This window comes from Rhamphochromis longiceps, linkage group LG10, assembly GCF_057381845.1.
Source record: "Rhamphochromis longiceps isolate RC_006_pf linkage group LG10, R_longiceps_female_GT1.1, whole genome shotgun sequence".
Classification (NCBI taxonomy): Eukaryota; Metazoa; Chordata; class Actinopteri; order Cichliformes; family Cichlidae; genus Rhamphochromis; species Rhamphochromis longiceps.
The window spans coordinates 34,866,535-34,876,415 of NC_140566.1; positions in this window are offsets into that span (position 1 = coordinate 34,866,535).

A 9,881-nucleotide genomic window follows, 5' to 3' on the forward strand; every position below is an offset into this window, starting at 1 on the left:
CTGTGGAGGTAGTTCAGCTGGCACCAGTCCTCAAAGTCCTGAGTCAGTTCTCTGTACTCCTTGTTGTCCCCATCAGTGATGAGGGCGACTATTGCAGAGTCATCAGAGAACTTCTGCAGGAAGCACTGGGTGGAGTTGTGGGAGAAGTCTGCAGTGTAGATGGTGAAGAGGAACGGAGCCAGAACCGTTCCCTGTGGAGCCCTGTACTGCAGACGACTCTGTCCGACACACAGCCCTGAGTTCTCACATACTGTGGTCGGTCAGTGAGGTAGTCCAGAATCCAGGTAGTGAGGTGGTGGTCCACTCCGGTGTTTTCCAGCTTGTCCTTCAGGACCATGGGAAGAATAGTGTTGAAGGCACTGGAGAAAAAATCAAATAACATGATTCTCACAGTGCTCCCAGCGGTCTCCAGGTGAGAGAGGGAACGATGTAGGAGGTGAATGACAACATCATCCGCTCCGATGCCAGGCTGGTAGGCAAACTGAAGTGGGTCCAGTGATGAGCTCACCTGGCGCCGAAGCTGAGCCAGGACCAGCCGCTCCATGGTCTTCATCAGGTGGGATGTCAGAGCCACCAGCCTATAGCTGTTGAGGTCCTTGGGGCGTGAGGTCTTTGGCACTGGTACAACACAGGAGGTTTTCAAGAGTTGTGGGATTCTCCCCAGCCTCAGGCTCAGGTTGAAGAGGTTCTCCATCACCCCACACAGTTGGTCTGCACAGGACCTGACGACCCTTGAGCTCATGCCATCTGAACCCCCTGCCTTCTTGGCTTTAATCCTCCCCAGTTCCCTTCTAACCTGGGTTGTTGAGAGAGACAGGCTGGAGCCTTGTGTTGAGTGTGTATTGGATGCTGTTGTTGGGGGTGGGGAGGAGTGAGCAGGGTGAGTAGAGGAGGTGTGAAGTGTCTGAGGTGTCAGAGATGGAACAGATTCAGTTCATTTGCCCACCTCACATCCCTCCCAGGCAGAGAGTTCTGATGTTTGTGGCACGAGATGGTTCTAAGGCCTCTCCAGACTTCACCAGAAGCTGGTTCTCCATCTTCTGCCTGTAGCTGTCCTTCCCATTCATTATCAGCTCTCTCTGCCCCCTTTTCAACTCCTCTTTGTCTCTGGATTTTAAGGCCCTCCTCTTCTGCATGAGGATGGCTTTAATTTCTGCAGTCATCCAGGTTGTTGTTAGAGAAGCACCGCACAGTCCTGGTAGGTACGGTGTTAACCACACAGAAGTTAATATAGTCCATAATGCATGTCACAAGGCTGTCAATGTCCTCTCCGTGGTTGTCACAGATCACCTCCCACACAGTACAGGGTGGGCCATTTATATGGATACACCGTAATAACATGGGAATGGTTGGTGATATTAAAGTCCTGTTTGTGGCACATTAGTATATGTGAGGGGGCAAACTCCTCAAGATGGGTGGTGACCATGGTGGCCATTTAGAAGTCGGCCATCTTGGATACAACTTTTGTTTTTTCAATAGGAAGAGGGCCATGTGACACATCAAACTTATTGGTAATGTCACAAGAAAAACAATGGTGTGCTTGGTTTCAGGGTAACTTTATTCTTTCATGAGTTATTTACAAGTTTCTGACCACTTATAAAATGTGTTCAATGTGCTGCCCATTGTGTTGGATTGTCAATGCAACCCTCTTCTCCCACTCTTCACACACTGATAGCAACACCGCAGGAGAAATGCCAGCACAGGCATTCAGTATCCGTAGTTTCAGGTGCTGCACATCTCGTATCTTCACACCATAGACAATTGCCTTCAGATGACCCCAAAGATAAAAGTCTAAGGGGGTCCGATCGGGAGACCTTGGGGGCCATTCAACTGGCCCACGACGACCAATCCACTTTCCAGGAAACTGTTCATCTAGGAATGCTCGGACCTGGCACCCGTAATGTGGTGGTGCACCATCCAGCTGGAAAAACTCAGGGAACGTGCCAGCTTCAGTGTACAAAGAGGGAAACACATCATCATGTAGCAATTTCAAATATCCAGTGGCCTTGAGGTTTCCATTGATGAAGAATGGACCCACTATCGTTGTACCCCATATACCACACCAAACCATCACTTTTGTTGTTCCAACAGTCTTGGAGGGATCCATCCAATGTGGGTTAGTGTCAGACCAATAGCGGTGGTTTTGTTTAACCCTCCTGCCTTCTTGGGACCTTTTTGTGCCACTGCTATGTGTTAAATGGCTGCCATTTCCACTGTGTTCAGTGGAATATAACCAAACTTGCCACAGGATAGTTTTTACCTGTCAATGTTAATATTCCAGTGTGAATTCCTTAAATCAGCCTAAAATGGCTGAGCAGCAGAAATCCCCACACCCATCACCCTGGGGACCATTTTCTGCCCATTGACTTCCATTATAAACGCTATTTTTCAACCCCAAATTATCATCATATGATTTTATTTTTTCTTCTTTTCTTGGATGTCAATGAAGACTCAGGGCCTTGAAGTTTTAATTTTTAAATTGCAAAAAAAATGCAAAAAAATAATGGCAGGTCAAAATGTATGTTGGTGCCAATCTTTGGTCCATCTAAAGGCCTACTTATAATGACAATCACATATTACTTCAACTGGTTTTTTGTGGAAATATTTAGTTTCGTTTTTTGGTTTTTGGGGCTTATAACACAGGGCGCTCATGTAATAACACTGGGATTTGAAGGGTTAAAACAACGAAAATATAATTAAAACTTTACATGAATATTTCAGGGAGAAGTAGTTTTACAAGGTTGGCTAATTTAAAGTGGAATAAAATATGGATATATGGTCTTTTTATGGCGTGGCTGAGAATGGTCCCTAGGGTGATGGGTGTGAGTTTTTTAAAGGATGGCAGGAGGGTTAACTTCACAATTCAAATAAAAGTTTGCCCCATCACTGAACAAAATCTTCTGCGTGGAGTTTGTAAGGGTGCCATTTGTGAGTAGCTAATATCCGCCGAAGGGATGTTCGACTAATGCCACTCTCCAGTGACATGCGGTGAGTGCTACGCTGTGGGCTCTTGCTGAATGAAGCTAGGACAGCCACTGATGTTTCTTCATTAGTGACAGTTTTCTTGCCTCCACTTTTGGCAAATCCAACACTGAACCAGTTTCATGAAACTTAGCAAGCAGTTTGCTAACTGTAGCATGGGAGATGGGTGGTCTTGTAGGGTGTCTTGCATTGAAATCTGCTGCAATGACCCGGTTACTGCGTTCACCAGATATAAACACAATTTCAATCCGCTCCTCACGTGTTAACCTCTTTAACATGTCAATGGTTGTGAACAAAGAGAAACTTGACATTAACAATAAGTTTGATGTGTCACATGGCCCTCTTCCTATTGAAAAAACAAAAGTTGTATCCAAGATGGCCGACTTCTAAATGGCCACCATGGTCACCACCCATCTTGAGGAGTTTGCCCCCTCACATATACTAATGTGCCACAAACAGGACTTTAATATCACCAACCATTTCCATGTTATTACGGTGTATCCATATAAATGGCCCACCCTGTAGACTCCAAACAGTCCTTAAGAGCCTCCTCGCTCTCCTCCGACCATCTCTGCACTGTGTGTGGCTCCCTCTGCACTAAGGGCTCATACACAGGGACAAGGTACACCAGGTTGTGATCAGATCTGCCCAGGAGAGGTAGAGGTAATGAACTGTATGCCTCTTCAGCATTGGCATACAGTAAGTCCAGTGTTTTATTGTCTCTGGTTGGGCATGCCACGTACTGGGTGAAGGTGGGCAGCGTGGAGTTCAGTGAGACATGATTAAAGTCCCCTGATATTAAAAGAAGGGCTCTCTGAGATGACAACAGAGTGGAAAGAGTCACAGGCTGCATCCGCGTTGGCCGAAGGGGGAACATACGCTGTTATCGCAATAACATGTGAGAATTCCCTGGGGATGTAGTACAGACGCATGCTAATGGCTAACAGCTCGATGTCTCTGTGGCTGTCGCGCTGACCTAGTAGGTGTGGCTGTTATTCCTCTTTTCCTCCTCCTGCCCTCTACCTGTTCGGTGCTGCTGCTTACCCATGGCCGCTGATTAGACCTTGGGTGCAATCAACAACTAAGCACGGCCTGGTGTGCGCCGCCCTGCCAGGTGAGCCACATTAGAGCAATCAAGGGTGGGCGTGCTGAGTAAACCTTTAAATGCATGCAGCAGTCATTTGACCCGGGTGCAACATACTGAGAGGACGGCAAACAAAGCACTTTTCCACTGTGAGGAAGACTTTGAACAAGACAGGCTATCGGTAAGCTCTTGAGTTCACATTTTGCTTTTGCAGATGTATCTGGGACTATGGAAGCTCAGTTGTGCAAATGTTTTACGCTTAGGGAAATAGTTGCTGCATTTAAGTTTAATTATATTGACAAAAATGAATGTTTAAGTTTGAATAAATTGTTTGTGCAGTTAGTGTTCCCACATATTTATGTTAATTAATATTAAAAATAGTTACCCCAAATCCTTGGGTGGATCGTAAAACTAGTGAATAAATGTTTGGTTTTGATTTAAAGAAAATAATTCTTTGTAAAGAAAATCCTTAGTTAAAGTCTATTAAAATGTTTGTGAACTCTAAAATGTATACTTTAAAATACAATTGTTTATAAAAAAGTGTTAAATGCAAAGAAGACACATTGTGTATATTTATTTAAGAACCACAGTTAAATTAACACAGTTAACCACATGGTAAATGGCTTTACTGAAGTGTATTTTGTTATTTCATCTGTCTTCTGTGTAATTTATCTGAATGGTTAATGAAATGTTCTTTATTTTTGTGTTGAAAGGTTTTTTACCTGCTGCTACCTACCAGCTATCAAACTAGTTGGTCTAAATAAAGTTGAGTGAAATTCAAAGTCTGGTCTTTTTCAAGTGTGGACACCTCACAGTCAGAGGAACACTTGACAGTAAAAAACCGGCCTGGCCAGTAGAGAAACCGGCCTTGACCAGTGAAGACTCCACAAAAGCTCACCACAAAGACAGAGAAGACTCCACCTGGGGGCCTGGAGGAAATCGCGACTTGCCGTTTGCCTGTCCAACCAATAACCGAGAAAACAGAATGGCTGAGTCCAAGTCACTCGAAGAGCTGAAAATAGAGCGAACCACTGCAAAGAGACTGTTTTCCAGACTCACCAACCATATAATAAGGACCCACATGGATATGTCTGTAGAGGAGCTGCAGGATTCCTTCAAGAGACTCACAGTAGAGTGCTCCAAAGTGATTGACGCGAACGAGGAGCTTGAGGCCGCCTACATCACGCAGTGTGAAGCAGAGGGCACACCGGAGCTGATGGGCCAACAGAGAGCAGACGTCGAAAAAACGGAGAAAGAATGTGAGCAGAAGTTGAAGGAGGTGAAGCACCTGATCAGAGAGACACTGTGGACATCATATGGTGAAAAAGAACTGACCCTTGCTCTAAAATCAGCAGAAATGGCGTGTGAGAACGTCACATCCACTCAGCCTGATACACCCCTGGAGGCATATGATTTTATGCTCCACCATCTAGAAGAACTGGTGAAGAAAGCTAAGCAGGCACACCAGACATGGAACCGCTGGGCTCCACCTGCTGAGAGGCGAGATTGTGATCGTCGACTGATGGAGCTCCAAACCTGCCTTCCAAAGCTGGTGTCAGGGAAGGCAGTCCTGATCAAAGCAGAGAGGATTAAAAGAGATGCCGACCAAGCAGTTGTCACAGTCCGCAACGCAGCCTCGGTCGCAGCCATAAAACTGAAAGCCACAGCTTTACCAAAGTTCACCGGCAGCCAGCGTGAGTTCTACAGATGGCGGAAGGAATGGGAGGCTCTGCAAAAGCAAGGTGAACCAACCGGGTCCGTGGAAGTAAAGAAATTCCAACTTCTCGATAGCCTCGATGATAAGGTGGCCAAAGATCTGCGCCTGTCCACATACACCTCGGCCGATGAGATCTTCAGAGTCCTCGAGAACCGCTATGGAAATCAAGCCACCATCGCCATTGAAATCATTGAGGAGCTTCAAGCTATCCCTCCTGTCCGTAGCAACCAGCCTAGAAGAATTATAGAGCTTATCCACGCAGTTGAAAAGGCCCTCTATGATTTGAGTGAGCTGGATGAAGCAAATGCCATAAAGAACCTCTTAGTAATAAAGTCTATTGAAAGCAAGCTGCCCGAGTCCCTAAAGAAAGACTGGCTTACCCACGCTGCTGATACAAAGAATGTTGTGACTCATCAGAACCGGTTTGACAAGCTGCTCGCATACCTCCAATCTCAAGAGTCCATCTACGAGCAGTTAGACCAGCTGAGAGACATCGACCCTGCCAAGGAGAGAATAAAGTTCCCAGTAAAGTACGCCCGTACCAAGTCAGTTAAATCCAGTACTGATCCAGCAGGCTGCATCATCTGTGGGGACCCAAAACACAAGAGAAAGCTCTACATCTGCAGACGGTTTCGAACCAACACAAAGTTACAGGAGAAAGAGGATGCAGTGCAGCAACTTGGAGCCTGCAAGAGATGCCTCGAGATCCACGATGAACCCTGCAGAAAGACTACTTACCTGTGTGGAAAACCAGAGTGCAAAGACCAGCATCATTACCTTCTTTGTCCCTTGCCACGACCCTTATCACAAAGGCCCAAGTCTGGTCCGGCGAGAGCTGAGGGGAGGAGGTATACAGAGGTTCAAGAAGAGTTCATCTCTAAACTATCGCCAGAGCTAGCGCAGGAGTGTCGGAAAGCTTTCTGCAACGTCTCATCACGAGCCTTCAACTCCATGGCAGCAGAGAGAGGTCTACTGGAGGAGACTGGTCTAAAAGAGTACCCTGTGATCCTGATGCTCCTTGACGTCATCGCCAATGATGGGCAGAGAATTGGGACACTAATTGATCTAGCATCTGACACAAACTACATAACCCATAAAGCCGCAAGTAAGCTCAACCTTCGCAGTGAAGACGTCATGCTTGTCATCCAGGGTATCGGAGGTATGAAGGTGTCTGTGGCAACCAAGCGCTACCTTCTCAAGATCCGTGTCAACACCTCAAAAGGAACTTTAAAGCCTCACCAGTTAGTCTGCTATGGTCTTGACAAGATTGCTGAAGTGGAAAGACATGTTCCACCTCAGAAGCTACAAAAGATCTTCCCTGACATCCCTCTCCAAGACCTCATCAGACCCAGAGAGATCCAGCTTCTAATCAGCCATAAAGAAGGCCAGCTGGTGCCCCAAAAGATCCGTTCCATCGGTGACCTGGTTCTCTGGGACGGTCCACTTGGCAAAACAATCGGGGGCACGCATCCAGACCTCTTTGAGGAAGTCACTTTGATGGCCCACACCTCCAAAACTCACTTTGCAAGATCAATGAGAGCTGCTGCATTCAAGTACCAAGAGTTCACTAAAGACCTAGCTTCCTGTCAGCACCCTGATCACCCTGAGACTCTATCCACCACAGCTACCAGCAGCAGAGACTTTCTGAAGTGGTGGAGGTGGGAAAGCATCGGAGCCGCTTGCCAGCCGAGATGTGGAGGGTGTCGTTGTGGGAGCTGCCAGCCAGGGGGTAAAGAAATGACGCTTGCAGAAGAGAGGGAGATGGAGATCGTGAGGAATGGCCTGACTTACTCAACTGGAGATGCCCACAACAGTGAACCGCATTGGCATGCTAAATACCCATGGGTAGAAGATCCAGCAACCTTGCCAAATAACAGGAAAGCAGTAGAAGCAATATTCATCAGAACCGAGATGAAGCTATCTAAAGAACCTGAATGGAAGAAGGCCTATGCTGCACAAGTTCATGAGATGGTAAACCGCAGAGCTGCAGTGAAGCTGTCCAAAGAAGTCCTGCAGAGTTGGACTGGGCCAGTATGGTATATAAGCCACCTCATCGCGCCAAATCCACACTCTGTCTCTACCCCAGTGAGGTTGGTGTGGAACAGCAGCCAGAAGTACAGAGGCCTCAGCCTGAATGACATCCTCATCAAAGGTCCTGATGTCCTGAACCCGATAAGAGCTGTCCTGCTGAGGTTCCGAGCTGGTGTCTACGCCGCCCTTGGTGACGTCCGCAAGATGTACAACTCCGTCTGGCTGGAAGATCGAGAAGTCCACTTGCACAGATTCTTGTGGCGTGACACAGAAGATGCAGACATAGAAGACTATGCCATAACAAGAGTCAACATTGGAGACAAACCTGCTGGTTGCATAGCCCAAGTCGCCATGAGAGAAACTGCAAACCTACCTTCATTCAGTCACTTCACAGAGGAGAAACGTGTGCTGGAAGAAGATGCTTATGTCGATGACATCCTGACATCACACAATGACCTCGACCATTTGAGACGCCTAACAGCCAACATCGAGCACATCCTGAGAGCTGGAGGATTCTACATGAAGCCTTGGGTCTACTCCAGTCAAAGTGGGAGGGAGGAGTCAAAGACAGAGTTGCCTCGATCAGAGCCAAAGACTATGATCCTGCCAAACCAGCTGACGGAAGATGACAACAAAGCCCTTGGCCTTGGCTACACCATCAATGATGACAAGCTTCATGTCATGGTCGCAGTGAACTTCTCAAAGAAAAGGAGGAAAATGCGCCTTGGTCAAGACCTGCTCAGAGAAGAAGTCAGAGAGCAAACACCTGATCCACTCACCAGGCGAGAACTGCTAAGCCAAGTCTCCGGCCTATACGACCCACTCGGTCTAGTGACTCCCGTCAAACAAAAGGGTGCCATCCTGGTAAGGAGAGCTTTCCAAGAAGCAAAAGTAAAGCACTGCCTCGAAGACACATGGGACGCAGCCTTGTCTGAAGGTCTCCGAGAAGACGCTATAAAGCTTCTGGAAGAGTATGCTGACCTGAAGAAACTGCATTTCACTAGAGCCCTGACTCCACCAGATCCTTGTGCAGAGCCCAGTGCCATCACGTTCTCTGATGGCAGTGAACATGCATATGGTGCAGTGATGTACCTTCGCTGGAGCTGCAGCCATAGTGTCATTGTGAGACTAGTAGAGTCCAAAGCCAAACTGACGCCTCTCAATCACAAAGGCGATCCTGTTAAAGCAGAGATGTGTGGCGCAGTCTTTGCTGCCCGTCTGAAGACCTACTTCCAGAGACACTGCAGAATCCAGGTCAAAAAATGGTACCACCTCGTTGACAGCCAGACCGTCTTGGGTGCAATCCAGCGTGAGAGCTACGGTTTCCAGACCTTCTTCGCAAACCGCGTTGGTGAAATCCAGAGTAGCACTGATGCCCAGGATTGGTGGTGGATTCCTGGGTCAGCAAACATTGCAGACATCCTCACCAGAGGGGCCAGTCCGAATGCCCTAACCGAGGACTCCGAGTGGCAGTCGGGTCCAAAGTTTCTCCAACTTCCTGAAGATGAGTGGCTGAAGAAATCCGCCGGAGAAGTCGCTGCCCAAGCTCGAGAAACGGTCACAAAGCTACAGAAAAAGACTTTTCTTGCGGTCCTTACCAGAATGCACATCAAGGCGGCTCAGGACTCAGTACACGTAGAGTCGAGAAGACCACGAGGAGTAGCAACCCAACAGCTAATCGACGAAAGGCGATTCAGCAACCTGAGAAGGCTGATTGGGACCGTGGCGTGGGTCTGGAGGGTTGCCAAAAAGTTCATGAGATCAAAGACCAGAGACCAAGAAAAGTGGGAGGTAGTACCATCTTCGGGTGTCCTCACAGTCAGCGAAAGACGAGATGCTTTTCGAGACCTTTGCCTAGCAGCACAAGAGGGCGTCACCTTCCCAAGCACCACAACAGACAGACTAGTCGTTTACAAAGACCAAACAAGTGGACTTCTAGTTTGTGGGGGCAGAATCCAAACCTTCAAAAAGGACCGCAGAGCCGTTCCCCTTCTACCATTCCAAGCCTGGCTATCCACCCTCCTTGCCAGAGAAGCACACAGCGAGGGACATGGCGGAGTGGCAGAA